Source organism: Corvus kubaryi, unplaced genomic scaffold, assembly GCF_017639235.1.
Source record: "Corvus kubaryi isolate FWS band 111438036 unplaced genomic scaffold, C.kubaryi_AGA036_p1.0 split3-131, whole genome shotgun sequence".
Taxonomy (NCBI): Eukaryota; Metazoa; Chordata; class Aves; order Passeriformes; family Corvidae; genus Corvus; species Corvus kubaryi.
The window spans coordinates 4,812,028-4,839,420 of record NW_024582083.1 but is presented as its reverse complement, the minus strand read 5'-3'; positions in this window follow the sequence as shown (position 1 = coordinate 4,839,420).

Here is a 27,393-nt window from a genome sequence, read left to right as displayed (position 1 = left end):
ACAGTAAAAGGTAAATACGTAGCTTAAATTTTGTCTCAATTTGAAGGTTGGATATCTCGCAAAAAAAAATTTCAGCTGACTTGCATGTGATGATATCAGCTCCTACCTACTTGTATTTTATTAGGACAAGGGAATTACCTTGCCCCACCAGTGTATTAGACCCATCCAAAAATAATTCTGTGGATTTTTCATTATGCCTAGATAAATTTTTAAAAATTATATTTCCGTCCTTTTTTTATTACTGTATTAATTCATTTAGGTTTAAAATAATAAAGTCCTTTCAGAGGATCTAGATGATCTATTATAACATTCATAATATAGAAATTCAGCAGCACATTAAAGCAATGCTTTCAAAAAGAATCCAATATGTATGCTTCAGCTCCCTTCTCTTTTACCTCTGAATGTCCTCTTGTCCTTCTTTCTCTGTACGCTCTGCTTCATGAGGCATTATCCTCTACCTGAGTATTTTCAGCCTTCCCAGAGTCCAAATATAAAATTATTTTAAAGTGACTTAATTTTATGCTGATAAAGTTCATTGTTATAAACCATAAGAATTTTTTTCTTTTTGTGGAAGATGGAACACAAGGAAAAGCAATAGCATTTAGAGAATTTATGTTTTACCACCTGCTTTTAAATTTTGCAAAATACAAAGGATAAAGGAAGTTTCCAAGTGAGAAATAAGTGAGACCCCAAAATATCCACACTTTCAAAATTGCTCCAGTTTCATCATTTTGAAAGATGATTTCAGATCATGAAAAGGAAGCAAGAAAGTCCAAGAAGGAGCACTTTGACAAACAAGTAATCTTGTATTATCTGTTACGTAAATATTCAGAACAGTGAGACAGGAAGAGCAGGTTTATGTCCCAAACAAAAGTATTCAATACAGTAGTTAGTGTAATATACATACCTCACTCTCTTTCTTCCACCTTTTATAAAACAAGGAATTCCCATATGAAACAGAGAAAATTAAGCAATTCCAAAATTCTCTTAAAATAAACAACAAAAACAAAACCTCATAGAATAGTATGTATTTTGTGTGCTTGAAATGGTAACATGATCTTCCAGATTGTACATTGGATGATCTTTTCATTCACTCATCCAGTACTCATTTTGCATTTAACCTCTACTGAGGAGATAGAGAAATATTTACCACTTTTTTTTAGAGAACCCTAGGTGAATTCCACATTAATACCATGTGATTATCAATCCCACCATTTTCTAAAACTGACTCTTCTGCAGCTCTCCTGGTTTTTTCTTATTCTAGAAATGCAGGCACATTGTCAAGTCTACTATCATATTCAAAGTAATTCAGTAAATTTTACTGTCATAGTCCTTGTCTCCAAATATCAGGAAATGGTAAACAAGGGTAAAAAACAAGTATCATTTTCTACTACCAGTAATATGAAACAAAGCAAACAAGAGCTCCTTCAAACATATTTTAGTTCTAAGAACCATATTTTTAAAAGAATAAATAAATACCCTCTCTTCTTAATAACAGAGTTTCATCATAAAACATCTCTGTAAAAACTATTTAATTTTCCACTACAGGGAGGGAGGATTTGATCTCTTATTAAACATTTTATGGAAAAGTCTAAAAGTGCTTTCAATTATTTATCTGAATTGAAATCTAGGCCTGGGAAACTGCTGGCATTACACACACACACATAATATTATCAGCCCACTGAGTGCTATTAGGTCATAAAATGCTGCTGTAGCAACATCTCTGTTACAGCTGCTGGTGCTCATGCAACTTTTACTACAGTTATAAAGCCATTTATTACATTTTCTTTATGATGCTAATGCATTGCGGTCTGTTATTTTATTGTTCCCACCGTGATAAAGACTGAAATGTATGATAGTGTGGAAAAAAATACAAACCTAATAACATACCCTGCTGCATTAAAAATCTCTTAGATAAGCTTAAGAGACTCATAAAAATATTAACAGGGGATACCAAAAGGGAAATATTTGGTAGGACATTTTCTTTCATTTATTTTATTGTTCCCCACAGAAAGATTTTTAATTGTGCTTTGTCAAAATATACAAAAGATAATATGAATGTGACTCCTTTTCTTAATTATAATGCCATCATTGTGGAAGGATATAATTTGCAGTATGCTATGAGGAAACATGACTAAGTAATATCTAAATAATCACTGAAAAGTAGAAAAGTCATTAAAACTAATCATTCCCTTATACACAGAAGTACATAGCAGTAGATAATTACAATTTGTTCAAATTGTCTACATTCACCTATTTGTTTATCTAATTTTCCTTCAAGAAAATGCTGTTTCTTTTGTGGAACAATCAATTCACTTAATTAACTATTAACCTGGTGCTAAAGCTCATTTAGAGACTCACCCACCAACACTACAATAATTCAAATAAAAATTCATTACTGTTCAACTAAAGTGGAATCTCTAGGTTATGATTTGGATATTATTCTGGATATGGATTATGGCTACTTTTCAACAAGTGAAGCAGGAAGAATTACTTCAATATTTTGATAGTTACAAGACTGCATAAGGAAGACAATATCTTATAAGAGGGCTCTAACAGCAAAGATTCCTGTATTTACAAAATCTATTTCCCTTTTCCTTAAAACAACCACAGACCATTCTGAAACAACACACTGTGTCCCAGAAATAACACTGTTTCTTCTTAAAATATACATGTTAAAAAGAAGATTGTGACATGGATTTTAAAAACTAACTTTCCAACAACTTTTCACAGAATACAAACATTGAAAAAATATTTGTAGTTTTAAAATAAACGTTATTCTCACAATGCTAGGAAAAGGGAACAGATCTTCCTTTTTCTCTGTTGCCTTTTCTAATGTTTATAAGCTTTCAATTTTAATCTACTCTTTATTGAAGCAGTATGTTGATATTACTTAGTTTTTTTCAAAAGCCATTCAGTCGAACATTTTCAGGAGTTTACAAAGGAATTGTCAGAAATTATCATAAACCTGATGGGGAAATTAAAGAAACTGAGTTTGATAGATAAAATTTGAGCCTAGTTTTCACTTTCATTTAGAGGGGTAGCTTTGCTTCACTGAAACCTCCAGCTACATCCCTCCATGCTTGATAGTACTGGTCTTTTCACATACCTTCTTCTGTGTCTGTAATACACAGGGCCTTTTATTTGAAAAAAAAAAAAAAAAACAAAAAACAAGGCGGCCCCCCCCCCCCAAAGAGACAAAATCCTAAAATGAACAAACAAAAAAAAAATTAAACAACTCATCTTACACAAGCAAAGTGAAATGCAGATCATGCACCCAAAGTTTTCAGAATGCACTGTTACATCTCACCAGGTGTCCCTGTCCATGGCAGGGGGATTGGAACCAAGTAATTTCTAATGTCCCTTCCAACCCAAGCCCTTTTAGGATCCTATGACCAGAGCACATCTACTGGCTTCGACACAACTCTATAATCTGTTTCATCATAATGGACTAAGACGATCCATGTTCTGAGATGGAAGTGCCAATCACCTGGATTAATTTTATGCCCCTAAAATTCTGCATATGATGCTGGAGTCAAGACCTATTGTCTTAGCCCACTTGCAAATAAACCTCTTCTTGGACAAAAAATTTTCATTAGTGTACATGTCTAACAAGAGCCCCCAGTCCTTTGCTACTTGGTTACTTATTCCCCTCACTCTTCTCAAATTGGACAGGAGTGGCCAAACAATAAATGTTTTAAAACCTAGCTCTGAAAATATCTGATCTTGCTATCTCATTCTTGCCTGTATCAACTGAAAACAAATAATAATGGCATTCCACGTAGTTTTGAGATAAAAACAGATTTATTGACCAGCACTCTCTTATTTCTATAAATATCTGTCTGCAAGTCACCTTTTTCAACAGACTTACCCAAAGCTGCTCTATGTTGTTACAACTCCATCATTTTACAATGAGTCCTACCATTAAAAGTGGCAGGCATAGACTATGATGACTCACACAATAAAATAAGGCAAGAGAAAAGCTTTTATAACTTATGGGAAAAAAAACCAATGGTGCACAAGCAAACACATTAAAGTTTAAGAATTATCTCGTGTTGTTTTGAAGATGCTCAGCATGAAAGGCTTCTATAGCAGGAAATCTGGTACACATATATTTCAAATTCATTTTTTTAAATATTTATGTGCTAAGCAAAATAACAGAAGGATAGTTTCTGTGTTGTGAAGTACTTAGGCTGCTAAACTGTTAATATATTACCTGAAAGGATGACTGCTAAGAGGTAATAATTTAGCAAGATTCACCCCAGTGTGTCATCATGTTGTTGTGAGAAATAAATAAATCAGCCATCAAAAAGACATCAGCAGGAAGGTTCACTGGCTGAAGTAAAATATAGAGAATAAAGGAGAAAGTGACAAGTCAGTAATAATATCCCTGGACAAGAAAAGAATTGAAACTTCCTACTGTAATAGTTAGGAAACTGAGGTATTGAGATAATCAGCAAAGGTGAAGACAGAGAATCAGCAATATTTGGAAATTATATTTAGATATTTTCTGCTCATTTGATACAAAAGACTGTAAATATGATGACTGATCTTTTTTTTTTTTTTTTTTGTACTAAAGTAAAAGTAGAGCTTCTATCTACTTCAGGAAGTGAACAAGAAAGGAGGAATGCACATTGGAATGAACACAAAAAAGGACATGATGAAAGCTAAAGGCTTAAAACCCATAAATTATTTGTGTATGATCGGAAAGAAATTCTGATATTCATCAGTCAGTTTTTCTAATATAATTGTGTTTATTCACTACTAGAAATTATGAGAAGAATGGCTGAAGGTTGTCAGAGAGTGGGAAACAGTGAAGAATTATTTTATGGTGACAAAGTTATATTGAAGAATATGAAAAAGCTTTCATGTATGTTGGGTAGATTATATGAAGCTATATATTAGTGTGTCATGAGTGAATTGTAAGAGTTGCTGAAATGATGAAGATTTATGGCATGTTTGTGGTATTTATATGTAATAGCTAAGATATAGCTTTGATTTAAGGATAAGAGTAAAATGCCAGATAAAGGAAGATAAAAGTATGAATTTCCCAAGCTGTTTCCTTGTCATTTTGTTTCTTTCTTGTCTCTCTCTTTCAGATGTTTTGAGGCATTCAAAGGAAAGCTACCCTAATGACTGCTCAGTGGGAAGCTTATATCACTTTTTTTTTTGCATAGATGGACAGAAATTATGATGCCACAATGAAATTTTTGTTAATTCAATAGTCAAAATTTTATCTATTTTTGAAAAAGAGTAACCTTCAGGTTGAGCCATGTGCTTATCTTGTCGTGGTGAGAGAAACTGTAGAAATCTTAATGTAGTAAAAGCACAAAAAGATGCAATAGAACATCAGTTTAGGATTTGAAAGCTTTTGCTTCTTGAGAAGCAAAAGGCTTCCAGACTACTGTAAAAAGTAAAGACTCCATAAAGGCTGCTTGAGGAGTTATAGAGTCTGTTGGAAACAAAGATGAGCTAGGAAAATACATTTCCGTCAACCAGTGTATGTTTGAACCCAGTTTCCTACTATCCCATCCAATTCCAGTATTTACAGTAAGTTATACAGAAAGTAGGCCAGGAACAAGTGCTGTCTAAAGAAGAGGCCTGATAACTATTAAGGATACTCTGGAACAAAAAGTGTATAATTGTAGAAAAGCATATGAGATAGAAGATCTTGGACCTGGTTCCAAAACTAAATGAGGAATATAGTCCTACTGTGAGCACTCATTAGACACATGGCAAGAAGATGTACACACACATAAATTGATGGATAAAAGACTGGCATGGGATCGTGGAAAAAATTACAAAGACATTGTGGCTAATTATAAGTGGACCATCAGCAGAGGACTGAGAAGAGAAACTGAGATTTATGGCTGTGCTGAAAAACTATACTCTCATAGAACGTATTGCTACTGATGCTAGGAAAGTTGTCAGTCCAGAGTGCAGGATACAAGCCAAGCCCTGGGGACAGTTTGTCTTGCTGTAGTTGGATTTACTGACAAAGAAATCTGCTATACAGGATGAACTGTCATTTCATTCAAATAAGTCATCTGAACCAATACTTGAGAGTTTTAGAAACACTGGAAGAGTGAGATTCACAAGTGAGCTCCTATGAGCTAAACCACAGAGCAGCTGGAGAGACAAACAGATGCTTGTATCCACTTGGATTGAAACACCCAGAACAATCCCACACCTGAGATGTCAAAAAGGGTTGCAACAATACTAACAAATGAAAATGTCTTGACCAACAAGAATATTTGCAAAATCATGTGAAATACTCCCATCTATTTCAGAACATATAATCATTCCCAGAGTCAGGTCAAAGTCTATTCTTTTCCCTTCCAAAGGCCTGGTCATCCCTGGGCATGTCATCCCACAATAGCAGTGTCCTATTGAGTCTTTTCTGTTGCAGCTGTTTCTGTTTATGTACTCCAGTCACTGAAAAAGGAATTGAATTTAGAATAACTCATTCAATACCTCAACTAACAACTAATTAGCTTGCTTTGCAGCATTGTCTCACTTCTCTGGCTAATGAATTATAATGGTTTTTCAAAGCCCAGCAAAAATTTTTGCATGCCCTTTACACAATATAAAGCAACATTGATAAAAATATTGAAAGAGAGGTTTTTGGCAGGATACCCATTTGACTATTTTTAGGTTATTCTAGAAGATGGCATGATAAAGCTCAAGCCTTTGCTTGAAAGCAGGAGTTTGGCTCTCCTGTGGTCCAGACAACTCATCTAATTGTGGCCTTTGAAGAGAAGCATATCTGTCCTCATCCAGTTCTTCCTTTCTTCTCACAGGATTTCCCAGCTCTTTCTCTATTTCTTAGTCATTGCCTTCTAAGACATGAAATCACAAGCGTGCACACAGTATACTCTTATCACACTCCTGATTCAGGCAGTCCAAGAGAAATAAAATGAGAAAATGCCTTATTTTTACATCCCCTGCAGACTAAGGATACAGCAAAAGCCAGGTAATTAAAGATTTAGGCAGCTTTATACATGTCCTGGCAGAAAATTCAGTGTTGAGGGACTTCGGGCATCACAAAGGAAATGCAGCAGCTGAAAGGGGATTTTTTTCCATGCCAGTGATGCTTAATTTGGAGTTAGTAACCTAATTGCCTCTTTAAGAATCTAAGTCTCTGTAGTGAACCTTCACCTAATATCATGTTGTTCACAATAAAATCAGCAGCTCTGTGGTAACTCCCATTTTACTATCCCCACAAGACTAACTTAAATGTTTTAATATATAGGGTTTTAATGGGTATTCCTGCTAGTCTAACAAGTTGGAGCTGCTATCACAGCACTAATATTTCGATATAACAGGTATCACAGTTGGCTCCATTGGCTTTTACTAACACCTGATCTCTCATCTACCAGCCTCTAACAACATTTTGTTTTGTGCTATTGTTATCACATGTTATGTATCAGATTCAGCAGTGAGCTTATTATGTAACCAGGAAGTCAGCACTTTTCTAAGTGGAACAACTTGTTTCTCATGCAAAACTTTCAAATTGTTAGTATACCTTTGTCATATAGAGGAGCAGTGCTCACAAATTGAGATAAGGATAGAAGGGAGTAAGCTATGTCCTGTTAACAGTACATTTAATACTCAGCTGCATATCTTAAAAAAAAAAAAAAAATTCAATTTCCTGCACAGAAGAGCATCACGAAGACTTAAATCCCTTATATGAAACTAATTCCAGAAACAGATGGTTGTATACAACTTTGATAGCCCTTCAGTTTCTTTATTGCAAATAAAATACTTGCTAGGTTTGGTAAAACAAAAGTAGAGCACAGCTGTCTTATTTGTGTATATTTTGACTAAGCACACATAATCAGACTATAAATGATGTGGCACAGTTAAAATAAAATAAAAAAATTACTTACAACGTGTCATTACTGAACATATGCCCCCAAATGAGTAGGCACCAAGTACCTGTCCTCTAGGGGCAATTCATCAAAGTAAAATAAAAGTAAACTACAGTATACTTCTTTCTTATAAGAGGAGCAATCCTTCTGACATATAAAGAAGCCTAAAGCATGGAGGTATAATCAAAATTATAATTAACTGTCATAAGCCTTGAGCAAATGTAAAGCACTATCTGATTTATGAAACTTTGATCAGACTGTGATTAAATTATTTTTAGAGATATGCAGTATGTGTCAGATCTCAATTATCCAGAGCTATCTTACCTGCAGGGAACTCTTGTTCAATTCATACAACATGTTTTATAGAGAGGGGCTCTATAAAGAGAATTTTTGGTAGGTTTCTTCTACAAAGATTCATTTTTTCCAGGCAGCAAGTGGTCTGATGATCTCATGTTATCTTGTTTGCTGTTCCTGGAGATACATGAAAGACAAAACCACTAAAATGAATGCCGTGTACTGGTTTTCAGGATTGGGAGAGATAAGAGTATCTTTTTGAGAGGAAAAGAAATGAGTTTTCAACCTACAAATCCTGATTTCCTGCCCTGTCCTTATTACTGAGAGCAGTGAGTAACAGCCATATCTTGCATGGACAGAAGGACTGAAAAGGAATCTGTGGGGCAGAAAGGTGAAGAGCTACCAAGTCGCATCAGCTAATATCCACCTTACACAGTGATGCAACACTGACCTGTTCCATGCCTGTCATCACTCTTTAGACCTGGAACAGATGAATGTACAGGATGCATATACTCTTCACATACCATCTCAGACTTGTTTCACAACCTTCTTCTTTCATCGTTCAGTTTTTTTCAAGGGCCATATGGCTGCCTTTCTGACAGTCACTCAGCCTCCTTTCCCTGCTTCTGGTACGTGAGTATGGTGGCTTCTCATGGAAATTCATGAGATTCACCTTGAATGGGTCCCAGACAAAATTACTTCATGTTAAAAAAAATAGGAGACATTTAATTCATGGGAGAAATTACAGAGGATCTTATTTTATTACTAAGGATCACCCTGCTTACACTGGTTTTCATTTCAAGAGTTTTTTAAGGGAAAATGCTGATTTTTATGAAATTGTCGTTAACTTCTTAGCGTTAAATAGTAGCATCTTTTTCAGGCAAGAATTATGAAGGGGCTGAGCAATGTCAACTCAGAAGGTAGATTTATACCGAACAGATGTACAGAAGAGACTGCTATACCTATAACCTCCCAACCCCTTGCTCCCAACCTTTATTGCATTCAAAGTACAAAAGCAAAGTTTCCCGTTCTGCTCAAAATTTACTTCCCCATGTCTTTCAGTTTCTAAAGTGAAGTTTACTTTATCTCTTCACATATGGCACTTTTTTATGTTCTAGTTTTTAAACATGTAGTTTTTCTATCAGTTCCAATGCTACATGACATTTTAAGTAGAAGAAAGAGCCACTGTGAAGAAAAAAACAAAACAAAACAACAAACCCACAATAAAGACCATTTGCAACAATCTATACTACTTTCCTGATTCTCTTGCATCTTCCCCAAACCCTAACTTCTTGTCTACATATTTTTTCTGGTGGATTCTCTGCACCTAAACTTGTCAGCATTAAAGTGTTTAGTTGATTTAATTTTACTGCCAAAGCTATGCCACTAAAACTCTCTTACTGATTTTTACTATATTTGCAAAAAAGTACTTTTGCCAGTATCTCCTATTTCAATGAGCAATATATGCTAAAGTGTCAAGACTTGGTATATGTACAACTCTGCTAGGGCTTTATTGGCCTCACTGCATCGTAAAGTAGCTGGAAAATAACCAAAGTAGCTGAGAAAGCAAAAGCTACTAGGGTAGACCAAATATGTCTTCCTTTTACTTTACATAGTTATTGGTAGCTAGTCCTAGTCACCTTCTCTGTTATCTTTTCTGGGTTTTCATCTTTTATGAGCAGGTGCATCCTTCACTACTTGGGAAAAATATGTAGACCTTGTTGTTTATTTTCATGGAATCACAGAACCACAAAATAGGATTAGAAGGGACCTTAAATATCAGCTATTTTCAACTAGACCAGACATTCTGAGGAATGCCATCCACTAGACCAGGTTGCTCAAAGCCCCATACAACCTGGCCTTGAACATTTCCAGGGCTGGGGCATCCACAACTTCTCCAGGCAATCTTTTCCAGTGCTTCATAGTCCTATAGTAAAGAATTGCTGCCTAATCTATTCTAAACCTACTCTCTTTAAAGCCATTCCCCCTTGTCCTATCCCTGCTCACCCTAGTCTAAAGTCCCACTTCCGCTCTCTTGTTGGCCCCCTTCAGTAACTGGAGGGCTGCTATAAGGTCTCTCCAGCACTTCCTCTTCTCCAAGGCGAACAGCCCCAACTGTCTTAGCTGGTTTGCGTTGGAGAGGTGGCTCCAGTTCTCATCTTCATGCCCCTCCTCTGGACTCCAACATGTCAACATCCTTCTCATTTTTCATAACATCAGTTAAGTTCTCCACACTTCCAATATTTATTGGAATTTATTACTGGGATTTATTACTGGGATTCCAGAGACTGAAAGACTGGAAATGTGGGGAAAGGAAAAAGGGTAACTGAGCATCCTCACAAAGCCATCTACAGCATGGAGTCGGGGATATTGCCAGTATCAGATCTGGTCAGTCAGCGGATGCCACAAGCCAGAGCCTATCCATATCACTCCCCACTTAGCTGTGCATCCAGCACTTGCTAATTTTCTGGCTATTCTTACTGGCTTATCAACAGTGGTTTTAGAAGTTTTGATGCCTCATTTCCTTTCAAAGGCAGTTTCTTTGCCTTCAAAGTACAGGAATCATTAATTAAGCATAGTGCCCTCTTAGACACCTTTGTCATTAATTATGAATGAGAGCAGTCAAATATTCTATCCTCATAATAATGCCAAGATTAGATTAATATCAACTCTGAACTCTAGGATGCCCTCCAAAGTTCAGAAACAAAAGAGCAAGTAAAAAAAGAGAAGTTTTAATGGAAAGGACAATCTTCTCTGTTAGTTGGCCTAAGGTGGATGATGACAGGTTTTTCAGAGCTTCATCTGTCTCAAAATTTGCTCTCACACTGAATAAGCTGCACCAGTTCATATGGGAGGAACACTGAATATTCATTAAATGAGTGTCTATTTTGTGACTTCCTGGCTTAATTTTTTGCTCCATAGGTTTTCTTTTACCAGCAAACAAAGCATCTGGTCACAGATCTACAAACTACATTCAAGAATATGTAATCTTGTTCTTTTAATATAATGTAAAATGTGGCTTATCCATATCAATAGACTTTCCATGGAAAACTCTGAATTTCAATGAAAAATCAAGTGGTTTTCCATAGTTATTTACAAGTAAAAAAGTATAAATATTGAAAATTACAGAAGCAAATTATATTTCTCAGAAGTAGGTTGTGTCTTGCTGTGGAAGACTTCACTGTCCTGTCTCAGCCTTACTCTCTGCAGCAGGTCAGCAATGCCAGAGAAAGAGAGACTGTAAGAGGAAGAGGGAGAGAGAAAATCCCAGTGCATTCTTGATGTGCTAATTCTGATCTGTGTAACACTGCCTGCATTAAGGGCACTAGATGAACTGTCCTATTAGCTTCAGTTAGAAAGCCTAAAATGGTGGTTTTCAGGGTCAACTGATTCACCTTGGTCATATTAATAAACTATTTTAATAAATATGAATTATGTCTATAACTCCCAGATAAAATATATATTAAGATGCTACATGCAATAACCTTATCTCAGCTTTATAGTGACATGAGGTAATAACCATATGGTTATGAAAAATACATTTTAAAGTTTGAAACTCCAGATTAGATTTAGCTGGTTTTTAATGGCATATTTTTTTATTATATAGATAAATTTTTTCTCACTAGGTATTACTTTTGGACCAAATTAAGACTGTGTGGTGACTTTAATCTCACTCTTCTGATTTTAAAATTATTAGAATTCTTATAAGGGTAAATTAAGTTTAATTTGGAAGCCTTGAATCCTTACAATGGATGTAATTGCAAAATTCCTATAAAGTTTTACTTCTTTATATTATTGATACATTTCCTGCTTTAGGATCCTTATTCTCCCCCTACAGAATTAAAAAGTAGTTGAGAACGCATGCTGGTATATGCTATCCCTAGCTGGGTGAAAATGCAGGTTATTAGAAATGGCTATTTTTTATTATTACAGTTTGCTTCAAGAGCAGATTGAAGGCGCGTCTGGCCAGTGGAAAGCAAGTAGGGTGCTCTGACCCACGAACTGTGCTGCTGAACCAGAGAGCAGGAAAGCCAGTGTGACCTGAAATTTCAGGCTCTGTTTTCCCATTTAAAGCTGAAGGCACGGACAACACAAGCCCTGGCCTTGCTGGACTCCCTTTCCACACACAACCCTCCCTGCACTGCTGTAACCAGGGAGGGATGCAGGGTGTCAGAGCCACACGGAGCCCGCACAGGGCGGGTGTGCTGAATCCACCCCTCACCTGGGGGCTGGTGTGCTTTCTGCCAAGCACTCAGGTGATGGTTCACCCTGCTTCTGCTTCTGATAGCCCTGCTTAACTACTTGCTGAGACGTTGTTCTGAATATCTGTTGTCTGTACAATTACTGCAAACAGAATAATATTTATTAAGCTAATTTGATTGCCATGTAGGCAGAATTTAGACGAAATTTCAATCCATTTTAACTCTGTAGACACAGAGAAAGACTCTATTGCTTTACTCTTACCTACAGTCACATAGAAAGGATGAACACAGATGCTAAATTTCCTAGAGGAACCAGTGTGTAATTAATAAAAGTTAATTAATGATATCAGTTCTTTGCCCAAAAAATAAATGTTGCAATTCTGTGAAAAATATGTAGTCTTGGTCAAAGAAAGAAAATGTGTTCAATACCTTATTTAAATACAGAATTAAATTCCTTAACTCAGGAGCTATGGCAAGGCTCTTCATAACTGCAAGGAAGAAATTAAATTAATATATCATTAACATACTGCCATGTAGAAATAAGTCACTGTTTAAACTGTATTGTACTTTGCAATAGTAGAAGAATTGAGAGGAATTTGATCAAGCCAGCAGACACATTGCTTGTGACATTGTTGGAGTGTATCTCAGAATTTTTGCTCCATGTATATGATTTTTCATAATCTGTGTTTCAGGATGCTTGGTTAGCATAAAAGTTTTACAAAATGTCCCAGTCCCTCTCAACCATTGCTAAGTCAAAATTCTCTGAGTTTTTGCCAGGTTCTGACATAAAAAAATATTTGGTGCTTATTCTTATGACCACACAAGTCGTCATCATTTTCACCAGAGCACACAATAAAGCTTAAGACACAGACAAAAAAGCAAACCTAAGTGGATGAAAGAAGAGAGACCTGGTGTTACTCTTATTCTCTACCACTGTCACCTGTAGTGCAGCAACTAAGAAATTCATGGCAGCCAGTTGGTATCAAGCTTTTACAATGGTTACAAGAGTATCTAGACTGAAATCAAATCTGACTCAGACTTGAATCGAAATTCCAGACAAAGTGCATAGAGTAGAGCATAGAGTAGGAACAGTAGTGAAAGAGCTTGGAACTGAGAGCAAAGAGAAGCAAGGTACAGGGAAATGATGTGCAGAGTAATGGACTGAATTGCTTCTATTTATATGGGAGAAGTCTGCCAAATCCATCACTGAAAAGAGATTTATAACTTTTTGTCATAGATATCAACATTCCTAATTTCTACGATTCATTTTCTCCTGAGATAGAATAGTTTTAAAGACCAAAGAGAGAAGACAAAACCACTTTTCAGAAATCTCTCTAAACGCAAACTCAGTTTTTAGTCTAGTTCCCATAATTTAGATGAGTATCATTCTGCACTAGGAACATTTTGTAAGCTTCTTTTACCTTTTCAGACTGGTCCAGACTCATAATCATTTTGTAGATCAGTAATTACTAAGATATATTTGGCAAAATTATAGTATAGGAATATTATATTTATGCATGCCTCTAAGAAAACAAATTAAAAATTGATGCGTTACAGATGTCAAGAAACATTTGAAATTGTAATTAATCCAGGCTGAGATCTGAATTATTCTTGTGAAATTTATGGCACCCAACAAACTAATACTTTCTCAATATTATCATGATAACATTTATAATTAAGTTGCCAAAATATTACTCTTTTGCCTGTGTTACTGTAATGATGATGTAAAATACCTTCATAAAAACTCAACATCATTTATACAAGAATTACCAAGGATTAGGGGGTTAGAAATGATAAGACTATAAAGTCTAAAATGACTAGAGATCAGTTCATAGGATATTTTAACACAGCTTTTACTCTAGAGACAGCTGGTACCAGAACTAAATCATCATTTTGAAGTAGAACATAAATCTAAGCATAAACACTTTCTAATTTCCATAAGTATCTCTGATATTTACTTAAACTGATACGGTTATAAGCTCTTTTGACAGTTGTAGGCTCTGATTTCATACAAGTATCTATATAAAAAGTCATGTGATCTGCCAATATTATAAGCACTTTGAAAGGCATTTATGTGAAACATTCTAATAATGCAAGTATTTATACACATCCTGTTGCACTCCTAGCATAGTTTGCAGCTTTAAAAATTGTTTGCTAAGTTGTCTTTTTCTATAGTAGACATGTTACCCTTCCTCCCTTCCTTCACTTTTATTTAAGGTTGCTTTGCCATAATGCCTAATTGAGTAAGTGACAGGCCTTTATTTTCCTATGTATGACTTCAATAGAACACATTAAAGTGAGTATAATATGCAGTGTGTGATATTGTTACGTTTAGCTGATTTATTTCTTCCTCAAAATGCAGCGTCAAGTTTATAGGCCTACCAAAAATTCACAACTATATCAGCAGCCAAAATTGTCTTTCCTCTTGCATTTTGAGATTTCACTCTTACAGATTCCTACCACTTACTTGAAGGTATCCATGAGAAGTTTGTGACTTTATGGGGAAGTCATGAGTTTTCATTATGATTCAATCAGTGGATACAGCTAAAATAGTTTGGTGGGTATGTAAGAAAAGACCAAAGATATCCAAGATTAGCCACCTTGAGAATGTCACACTCACCTTATGTAATGGACTCATTTATTACTGGAAACATTCACATACCTCTTTTTATTTTGGTTATACTTCTCAGTCTTTCTTCACTGTGTGTTTTCCAGACACTGTGTTGGATTTTTTTCCAGAACAAATGCACGCACACACAAGATAGGTTTGAGTTCATAACATTTTCCTACCACTGTCTTTTTGCATATTTATCAGGCTTTTTTCTTATCCTTTTAGTCACAAATTTTGCTGTGTGTTGTTTTGTCTGTTCGAGGTATTTTCCAACTGAGCAAATTATGATTTGCTTATAGCCAATGCAATAATAAAGAGAAAGCATAATTTTTCCTTAGAGGTGAAAATTGGGGTCCCAGTGCCAAGATGATGAGCGAGGCTCTTTACTCTTGCTCTCAAAGGAAATCTCTCTGCAGATTAGGGGTTGTAAGTTGAAACCCTTATGCATATTTCAAGCCCTTTAGCTGATAATATCTTGATACAGTGTCCACAAACATTTGTCTTGAGGATCCAGATAGCCTAGAATAAGTCACCTGATTCAGTTATTATTGTTAGTTGCTTGCTATGAGTTTATAAGGCAAAAAAATGGGGGCAGGGGGAGAGGAATAACTAACTGAGCACAAAGAACATAACTGAAGGAGAGATGGTGAAGACTTCTTAAACTCTGGTGCAAATATCCAGGGACTTTACACTCAAAAGGGCAAAGAGGCAGTTTTTGTGATTGCTTAAATAAAATAACTTATAAACAGGCTGGAGTGTCCAGGCATCCTGAGTTTTATCTTCAGGTTCTGAGTACAATCCATCAAGACCTTTCCCTTTTCCATGACATTCCTTTTGGCTTCTTCCAGTATGCTGCAAATGTCCTTCTCTTCTGCAGTCATGGTCAACCTTCCAGAAACGTGAAAATCTCATAAGGACTGCACGTTCTAATTGCTCCTCTGTATTTTACAGGCATTGAGCCTTCACGATACTGTGTATAAAGGCAGCAAGACAAATTTCAAGCGCCCAAGTTGATCCAACATATCTCACATCAGAATTAACGCCTTCAAACCTGCCAGAGCTGGTAAATGTACATCCTTTTAAGAAGAAGCAATGTGGAGCTGCTCTGTCTCGTTTCTGACTTAATACTCTAATCACCGAAGTTGTATAAGAGAACAGAACCACCTGTTTTGAAAGAAGGCATTAGCACTATTGAATTTTGTAGAGAGCGTAAGTCTAAATCAAACATGCCCTCAGACAACTTGCTAGCATTTCAGGTCAATGGGATGAACACATTCATCTTTTCTCTACTACAACACACTTTTGCATCTTCTGAGAAGTGATGGACAGAATTTACTACCAAAAACTGAGGTATGTAATGAGTTTGGCACAAAACATGACAAACAAAAGTGGCTAACTGATTTTGACCAAGGATTTGGTTAGTATCCTGATCTTCTACTGCCTTAAGCTGTTGCTAAAGTAGGAGAAAAAAAGGCAAGTACATCCAACACCACTTCCCAGAGTCTAAATATGTTTAGCTTGAATGATTTTCCGACCTTGTTGTGCTTTGCCTGTTCAACAGCCATCAATGTACTTTTCTTCCAAGTCCTTTTTTCACTCCTCCCTAAAAACTGCTTGCACTCAAAATACCTTGTAGCAAGAAGTTCTACATGTCTCTCACCCACTAATGGAAAAGTACCTACTTTTGCAAATTTTTAATCTTTCAGAAGCCCTTTATTTTTGTGCTTGAAGGGAGAGTGAATAGATTACCTGAATTCACCTTCTCTTTGGTGCTCAAAATTTGGTATTTCTAACATATCCCCTCTAAATCACCTTTTTTTTCATAAATGAAGAGTCTTATCCAACTGAGTTGTTCTTAAAAGGGAAAATATTTTTTGCCACTGCCTTTGCTTTTCTGGCTTTCAAATTGCAAAATAACCTGAGAAGTGGAGACTGTTATAAACTGCAATATTCATGGTATGGACAGGAGGACAAAAAGGGTCTTTCATTTATTTTTCTATTTCTTTTTCAATGATTAATTTGGTATGTATTTTTGGCTCCTATTGAGTATAGAGCTGATATTGCCATGAGACTATCTAGTATTACCACAGGATCTCAAACTTGAGTGGTAATAGTCGCCTCAGAGTTCAGCATCTCTTTCTATTTACGTGCAATGGATTTTTATATGCCATTTTGTTATATTGTCTTCATAGTGTTCTCCTTAATTATTGTGTTCTCTCACTGTCACTGCTGTGAATTATTTTGCATCATCAGCAAATATTCCCATCTCACTGCTTCCCAGGTCGTTATGACTGTTTTGAACAGCATAGGTTCCAATACTGACCCCTTGAAAAACTTTACTGTGACCTCCCTCCTTGCCAGAAACCTATATTCCGATCACCTAGTCAAATTTTAAAACTATTTGACTAGTCAGTTTAAATTATGATTAACCTATGTGGTGAAACTCCTGACATCACTGCCTAAGTTCCTTAAAGGTTTTTGGGGAGGGATGTTTCTAGAAGCATCGGTGAAGTCCATCATGCTTTGTCAGCAAGAGCACTTCTACAAACATTTGTCAACACCTGCAAAACCTGCAATAAGCAAATTTCTCCTTCATATTGACTCACTTCAGGTAGGTTATATTGATTTATGTAATTGCACATACATGTCTACTAAATTTGTTGTACGAAATTTGTACGTCTTTTAATTGATTCTGATAATTTTCTTGGAGTTATTCAGGGACTTTTCAAGGCTGAATATAATGTGTGCACATCAATTTAATCTTACTTTAGATATCAAAGACATTTTTTCACCTCTATCTCTGACTGCAGTTGATTGAATCTAAAATTAGTGGATCAGTCTAATTTGATCTGTCTGATTTCTTTCTTTTTATATTCTTAAAATCCTCTTTTGAAAACTACCGACTAAAGTAGAATGAAGTAATTCACACTGTATTTTCTAACCATAATTATTATATAGCCACATAACCCTAACAATGCCAAATTTGAGAGTAAAATATATTTTTGTCCATAAGATAAAAATGCTTTGAAAAACAAGCACAGAAAAGTTATCAGCATTCTCTTTTTAAAAAAAACCCCACCTCTGAAATCAAAGAATAACAGTATTTTGTACTGACTTGTCGCTCATCTCTAATCCACATCTAGTTCATACATATTCTGGCCAGCAACAACATATGCAGTCTGTCCCTTTATCATGGCAGACACCAAACACAGCATTTTAAGTAAGTGTTTAGACTACAAGCAATTATTTTTAGTCAGCTTCTTAAAAGCTCCTAAATTTCACTGAACACCATTGATAAGCCTCCCATATGTCTACTGATGCTGTTGCCATGGCTTCTGACATGATGACATCAGGATATTAAGACACCCAGAAATAACAGTTTGGGGAGTGATTTTCTGGTAGTATATCTAATTAATTGATGCTCCTGTTTGTGAGAGGAAGCTACTTGTACTACAGACACATGCTGAGTGGGATTCCACACAGGCTTGCCAATTCACCTGACTCATAACCCATGTCTGTTCCCGTCTTGGCATCAAAAGGTTTGTGACAAACTGTGTGCTGATCTGTGCAAGAGATATCTCTGATAGCTGAAATTATGCTACAGCTACAATGCTCATTTTATATTACTTTGACCAAAAATAGTCTAAGAGCAGATTACACTCACTGACTGCACTGTTTATAAGAAGAATGAACAATCTCAGACAAGTCTGACATTACACCCTGGTGGTAATGTTAATAATGGACAATATGCATGATTTAAGTAAATGATATACATATTTTAAAAAGTAATAACTGTTTGAACTCTGGTTATTAAAGCTTGGATTAAAAAAAAAAAAAATCAGGTTTCCAGCTTTGATATTTTAGATAGGCAGGGTGCCAGTCAGGAGTGTGAAAAGTCATAAAATAACCTCATTGTAGAGGAATCAAGATATATTGTAAACCTAAGCAAGCTTAAGTCCTGTGAGACTTCTAATCATGATTTATGGATGAAATTGACCTGGATGTATTAGGATGAATGTACAATTTTTCATACTTTGCCCTATGAAACTCAGCTTCAAAGTATTTTAAGTTAATGCATCTCTAACTGGGAAACAAAAAAGTGATTTTTCTTTCTTGAGATAAATGGGGGGCACCAAACAAGACAGAAGAACCCTGAATCCATCTTCCAAAATTGCCTTTAATGCATGTTCCATCAAAATAAATACTCATGTTATAAAGATTTGTTCCTTCTATATGTTCTTTCCACTGTATTTCTAAATATTATTGACAGGGTGACAGAATGTCTATCTTTCACCTTTTCTTTAATATTGATAAAAATTCCATAATGAACTTTTGCAAAAAAAAAATCTCATGCAGAATTTTGCATCAGAGATCTATCTGAGAAGTAATGGCAAGACATCCTTGTAACCACATAGACAAGCTCTTCAAATCCTAAATGATTCACTTCACAAACGTCTTCCTTGACTACTGGATAATTGCATACCACTTAGAAAAGGCACCTCAATGTATCAACAATGCTGGTGTTGACATCTGCCAAGGTAATTTTGATGCAGTCTTCTCTAATTACTCATTTTCATGAAACACATAGACTTAAAGTGTGCCTTACTTTCCTTAGAGATGGCAATAATGGAAACCTAACAGCATCTTGAAATGCTTACAGTGTCATGATAGAAGTTATTCAGGAATTAATATAGGCATCAAGGGAAAGAGACAGGATACTACACCTGAATTTCAACCAAGCTAGGAATCCCTGGACTTTTGCGCATATAGGCTGAATATGGATGCTATTTAGCTGTCTCCTAAATGTACAAATGATGTATTTCCCAGATAACAACATCCATCTTGAAAATGGAGTCTCAGACTAGATCTCTAGACATCTTAGGAAGACCAAATGATTGAAGAGGTGAATAAAGACACTAAAAAAAAAACAATCTTAAAGTTTAGTATGTACTACTTCAGCAGAGAGCTCCAAAATGCTTCTGAGACAGATAAACAAGGATACAACTGACTTCTTCTGAATGTACTGAAGCAGATCTGGAACGTGACCAAACAGATGCAGAAGCCATGCTTAAAATATTTGAGAACAACTGACTGCTGATCAGATTGATCTTTTCCACCTGTCAGCTAGTCATCTACTTCTATTAGACCTTGATGATTTACTTGAGTTTACATGGTAAAAAAAAAAGTTTAAAATATGACTATTTCTAAAGGAATCATCCTGACAGGGAGATTATCTTTAAAAAATTCTTTGATGATTTATCCTGAACTAAAATTGGTTTTAGATATCAACTCAGCAAAAATGGAAGGAGAAGGAGGGAGACAGAAAGGTCGAGTAAACAAACCACTCAGTAAAAGTAATATTCTGTGAAACAAAACTTTGATAATACAGAGAATTGTAGCCAACCAGTTTGAAGAACTGAACATTGTTAGAAAATTGCGTCATTTTCCTATGAGTCATATAATCCAGCTCAGCTTTACAGTTTCCTGTATTAAATATAATTTTGAGCAATAAGGTGCTAGAATGAAAAAATATATATATAATAGTTAGTGCAATGTAGGAGGTTGTTGTTACCAAGAACACAGCTTTTCTTACCAAGATACTGGTCAGCAACACTTACCCTAGTAAATCAAAGCAGACAGTTAGATACACTCATTTTAAAAAGTATCATTATAACCTGCTACTCTGAGTGGTACAAACAGCCAAAATTTCAGAGACTAGCATCCATAGTACATTTTCCTCTGGTTTGAGTTTTAAAAGGTGAAAATATGAGGGGGATAAAAGTATGGAAAGTAAAATTCTTCCTTTGGTTTGTTCTGTACCTTTGATATAGCAACATCCAGAAAATGCCAGCTTTTGCCCTTTCGGTCAGCAACTGAGTCCAAGGACAGCACTCTACAAATGGCAGCATTTGTGCCACTGAATCTGAAGCCAAGGACCTGTTAAGATATGCCATTTCTTTTGCTTACCTATGACTTAAGAGCATCTATTTCTTCATCTGCTGAAAAGAAACAGTATAAGACAGAGCATTAGCTAAAGTATGTTCCTTTGCTCTGCACAGAAGCATGTTTTATAGAATTAATGGTGGATGACACTATAGACTGTGATAGTGAATGTGAAGTATTTTTCTCACGCTAGTACAACCATGAAAGAAAAATATTGTTATGCTTTTATAACCTGTCCAGTTAGTGTGTGTATAAATTGTAATGGTTTACAATACTTGGGCACCCACAAACACATACAACCTAAATGTCATCTTCACAATATTATCCCACAATTTAAAATACTTATTTCCTCTGAATTCCTCTTTATTTGATTTACCTCCTGCACATTTCTTTTTATGATTAGCTGTAGCAAAAATAAATCTGGAGTAGTAAAGAAAACATTTTGCTGCAGCATAGTAATTGTTTCTGACACCTTCTGTCTGAAGCGGATGGACGATCTCAAAGCAACTGAAGAAAGAGTTTATAGGAGAGACTCTTCTCTAGCACACAATGAAGACACTTCACTTTTCAATGCTGAAAATTATGATCTCAGAAGATATAGATAAGGGAATCATTAACAGTATAGTGAAAAGAATGCTTACTTCACTTTATTTCTGGTATCTAACTCTTGTCCATGTTCACTGAAAATAAATTCTAGTGAAAATATTACCAAATATAATCAAAATGTCATTGCATGCTCGTACTAATGATTATCCCATTGTTTTGAAAATATTTGAACACAAATCCACATTATTGGCTTATTTAATTTATTACACACTGTATGAGAAGAGAGAGTAGTGTGTTTTCTGGAGAGCCACAGGCTAAAACATATTTACACAAATCATCTGTCAAATGCTTAACTAATAATCATTTACACTCGAAAACACTGCAATTGATTCCTCAATTTGTGGAAAGAAGAAGTAGAGAATTACTTGAGCAATGGGTTTGCAATTACTCCATTGTCCCCTGCTATACAGCAGCGTTGCCAGCTGCTCTCCAGCTCCAGGAATTTAGTAATGGTGATTGTGTAAAAGCAAAGAAAAAAAAATGTTTGTTTGAACAAATGTGGTTGAGTCGGCATGAATGGCATTTAGAAAGAAACTTCAGATGCCAGCCTTGGATGTTGTGCCAAGTTCCAACAACTCAAAGAAGGCCTCCTGCAGGTGAAGGTTTGGCTTTTGGCTTGTCCAGCAGCTTCAAGAAGCTGCTGCAGTGAGACAGTGGCATGTCAGCTATAGCTGGCATGGAGGAAAATGTGTTTCCTATAAGCTTCATTGAACTCTTTAAAAAAACACACCCACTCGCACAAATCTAGATTACCCTCCCAATTAATATGGAATATAGCCTGCACAGCAGTTCTTCAAGCATACAGCATTAATCCCACAGATTAGAAAGGGATAGGAAATTAAGAACAGATGTTTCATCGCAGTGCTGTGCTAATGATGACTGAATTAGTGCCAAGAGAACTAATATATCCACAGGATATCCAATACTGCCAAGCCTGAATTCTCAATTACCTTATACATGACATTATGCTTCCAGATCCAAAACCATCTTATTCAGAGCTCTGGGATTTCTTAACAGCAGTGCATTGCACTTTATGGACATCTCTAGTGTCTCTTGAGATTACTGTCTGTTTCCCTCATTCCACCATCTGCGCTGTGCATGGTCTGCTACATCAGGGAACATTTCAGCAAGCAAGGTGAGTCCTACCATTATGAACTCAACTAGCACCAAAAGGAACACCTTTGAAACAGCAGTTAACATCTTAAAAGTTGTTTTTAGTTCACTGCAACTAGGGGCACATAAAATCTAAAAAGTAATAGAGCCAGTGATCCTATTGTTTAAAGACTAGCAAATAAGTCCAAAAGGAAAAAAAAAGAATATAAAATAGATTAAATAACATGGGATTTTTTCCTAACGAGGCTTCATAGAAAAGGAATTAAAATCTTCAACTAGCTTTAAATCAGACAGTGAGATTTCAAAACATGGCACAAAACTGACATCCTTAAGAGAAATTTTATTTCACACAGGGTGTTAGAACCAGGATTGTCAGCATATTAAGATTATCCCCTTTTTTAAAAAGGGAGAGAAAGGCAGTGGGAGGGGAAGGGGAGGAAAATACTTCTGCTAGAAATATATTAAAGACATAGAAAAATGATGTGTGAACAGTGATGCACACCACAGAATGCATCAGCAATGAAGATATATATACTTTGAAGGGGTGAAATGGAAACAATACAGTTTCAGAGTCAAAACACTGAATCTATGTCTCTAAAGTGACAGAGCTTTATGCTTTATTTGGAAAGCAGCAAGTAATGATTGCCACTACTGGTTAGTCTAAGAAGCAATGCTGAAGAAAGAAAATAAACAACTAACCATTGTCTAAGGTACATTCATACACTGAGAAGGAAAAAAAGCCTCTGTATCTCCTGCATTTTGAGAAAAATGGGCCTGATGATTTCTTACATTAATATTTTTCCTGAATTGTTTTTCAGAAAATATAAAATTGTGTGCTTTTATTAAATGTTTTCATTGCATTTAACATTTTTTTAAACTGCACCTGTAAAAAAAAAAGAGAAAATACTGTTGAAACTCAATGTTTTGAATTTTCAGCAGAAGTTATTTTGAAATAATGCTGCAGAAAACCTTAAAATCTAGAAATAGGTATATCTCATAGCAGCACATTTTCTACAGGCAAGTTAACACAAAAAACTCAATGGAAAACAATCTTCTAGAGATAGTACAAAATAAATTCAGCAGAAATATGAAGCAAATTAGTTTTTCGGCAGCAATACTGAACATGTATTTGAATTAATAACAGTCCTTGCATGAGAGACTCATATAGTGATCTTCAGCCAAGTAACACCAAAGAATGATACCGAATACCTACATATGTCTTTAATGCTCTTTGAAATACCACAGTCTTTCAAACACAGAACTCCTGCTTCTTTAGATAGCTTTTTTTCTTTTCTTGTTAGAATGGACTTCATACCAAACACAATGTGAATTATCTTTTCACAGAGTCATACAAATTCACAGAATGTTTGGGGTTGGAAGGGACCTCTACAGATTGCCTAGTCCAGCCTCCCTGATAAGGTTGACCTTGAGCAGGTTGCAGACATTTAAAGTGATTAGAATAACATTTCCCAAAACGAGGGGAGTAGGTGAGTACCTCCCTCCTTGGCATCAAGGTGTTTTGCAATATGGGGGCTGTGAATTTTCAGTTGTGAAGCAACTTTATCTAAGGTTGCCATACCATTTATATCACTAAGTATCATCTAGTATAAAGGTGTAATGCAAACAGTAGAAGTCATATATTTTGCTAACTGTATGTATTTTTATTATTGCTACTTACCACTATTGATTATTAGGATCAGGTGAAACCTACATTAGCTTAATTTTTTATGGACTAAGATTGTAGATGCTTCAAATTGCAAACTATTGTAATTACAGAAACCTATTAAAATTCCTCTAAAAAGAAAGGGCAAGGAGACTATAAACTGACTGAGCAAATAAAAATATATAAAAGACAAAGTGCTAGTAAGAAAAGGGTGAGTTTTATTTCCTAGGTAAGACCTGGAGTGCATTAAGTGTGGTAATGAGATTGGAAGAACAGGCAGATGCACACATATAATACCAGTGTTCACATTCAACTCTGCATATAAATAACACAGTGGCTCTTTTGATATGACACAGAGGATATGTTTGAAGACATAAAGGTAAAAGATAATCTGTGAAAGAAGGCAATATTGCTGTGCTTGTAATGAAAGTAAAAGTAGAATAAAAATAAAACTTCCTTAAGACAACCTGATAGCTACAAGATACACTTGGTAAAGAAAAATGATGAACGCATAATAGTGCTACTTGGTAAAAATACATCAGGTATAAGGCAGATCATGGGCATAAATAAAAAAAAGCAAAGAGTGTTTAGAGAAAAAGATATTTTTACTGAACACTTAAAGTCCCAGGGAAAGAAAATAGTGATTAGTGTATAGGAAAGCATTAAAGACCGTCGAAAAATAATGACAGTAGTGGCAAATCAGTTAATAATATAAAGATAACAATATAAATAAAAGATATGTCATAGAAAGTTCTTCTACTTACTCAGTTATGGAAAGCAAACAAAAAAAAGGGAAGTAATGGGATATTCTGGAGTTGGAAACTGAGATGGTTAACATGACTGGGGAAAAAAAGGAAAAAGGGAAAAAAGAAGGTGAAAAGGGGATAGAAACCAAGTGGAGAAAGGAAAATATTAAAATCCTTCCCCATTGTGCACTGAACAGTTAATTAGACAATTAGAGCTATACAAAGCAGTGAGAGCTCCAGGCTCAGGGGAATTATGTTTTTTAGAGTTTTGCAGAAGGTAGGCAGAAAGATGGGACAAGTATTGGCCAAATTCAATAGCACACTAAGAGCAAGGAAATGTACTGGAAGACTGGAGGGGACATAATGCTACCCCAGTCTTGAGGAATTGGATGAAGAGGACATGCAAAAATCTTAATAGAAGAGATACCGCAGACGAGAGGGCACCCAAAAACCCAACAGAGCTGCGCTTGTAAAACCAAAAATGTGCAAGTCAGTCAATGGCAGCCAAAATGGTTTCATATACCAAAAATCATAGCTGGATTCATAAACAAAGGTAAAATAGTAAATATGATGCTTCCATATTAAACAAAAAAGTGTTTCTGTGCCTCAGAAAAGATTAAATTTCAGACATATGTTAGACTGTGATTTCAATCTCTACAGGACCCTTTCTTCTCGCAATATTACTTTTCAATACAAAAAAAAGAATTTTCACACATGAATTTCACTCAATTATGAGTTTTCACATATGTAAATTCATCATTAGATTTTTTTATGGTAAAGCTATATTAGCAATCACAGAAATTTAATTCAGTTCATGTCTCAAGTATGGATCATAAACAAACAATTTCAGGCCAAGCGTAGCTGGGCAGTTGTAGCTAGACACTAAACTCACTTATATTTCTTTTTTATATATAGAAGGGTTTACTACTGAGAAGAACAGAATTCTGAAAACATTAGAGCTTGTGAATTACTTCATTCATTTAGATGTCAAGAACACAATTATAAAGTTTACTGAATAGGAATTAGATCAAGTGGTTATTTAAATGTCTGCCTAATTTAGCACTTGATTGAAACAGAGTGAAATTTTCTGTGTTTAATTTCTGTAATTATAAACTAAAATAATAATTCCATTTTTTCCTTACTGCTTTTGTCTGAACCATAAGTGCCATGGCTGAGCTCATGGCTTTGGATTGCCATTTTCTAGAAAGAGCCATTGGATGTACTTGGATCATGGGCCACTCACATAACTCAGTGCCTGTTGATTCTACCACAATGTAGCCAGGAGTTCCTAAATTTTACAGATTATGCATATAAGATTGCATAACCACAGACTGAATGGAGATCATCAGCTGGAATACCAGGGGAAACTGGATTCAAGATACTGAAACCAAATAATGCTTCCAAAAGTACAATTTGTTTGGAAGGAGAAAGTTCAGGACTCTGAAACAAAACTGCTTCCTAATTTGATTAAACTATGTAACAGAGATTGAAGAAATGTGACGTTCACTCAGTTGCCTTTGTATGCATTGCAAATTTAAGCATGGGCTCTTGTGTGATTTAGAAGCTGTGTAAAATTAACGCCAATATTGTTGAGAAAATACTAAGAAGCAGAACAAATTAATTAATTTTTAATAGTTTTAGGTTATGGACTGATAAATTGTTTCAGATTATTACACAAAGTATATGGTAATGATGAGACTGGAAACAGAATATTGCCACAGAGACTCAGCTAAAAGAAGTCACAAAGCAGAACACACACCAACAGAAAAAGTTTTAAGATCATTATGGGCAGTACTTTAAAAGACTGGAAGTGCCTATTTAATATTATACACCACTTTAATTTATATAGATATATATATATATATACTACAGGATAGAGCTACAACAAGTCACTGGTGGGCAGACCAATGTATGCAATAAATATACCTTTGCATATAAGCAGCTTAGCAGCTTTAAAAAATTAACTACAGGTGATAGCATTTTTTCAAGAGTTAACTGCTTATAGTCCAGTTAAAAAAAACTTATTTTCAAACTAACAGTGACAGTCATCTACTATCATATCTACTGATATTTATGACAGGAGTTTTTACAAGCCTGTGCAATAATCAGGAACATAGATACATAATTAGAAAAAGAAGTCATACTTTCCTTCCACAGGAAAAGATATCTCCTGAGTTGCAGGAGAAAGAAAATGCTAAAGGCTCTTTAAGAATACCCTTTCTCTTCTAACTCTTCAGAAGATCTTATGCTTTACACTGCCTTGGGAGGAGGGTGAAATGGAGGTCTCTATTTGATTAAGTGAACAGAAGGCTTCACTGGGAGTTTCTAGCCTTTAACAACCCCT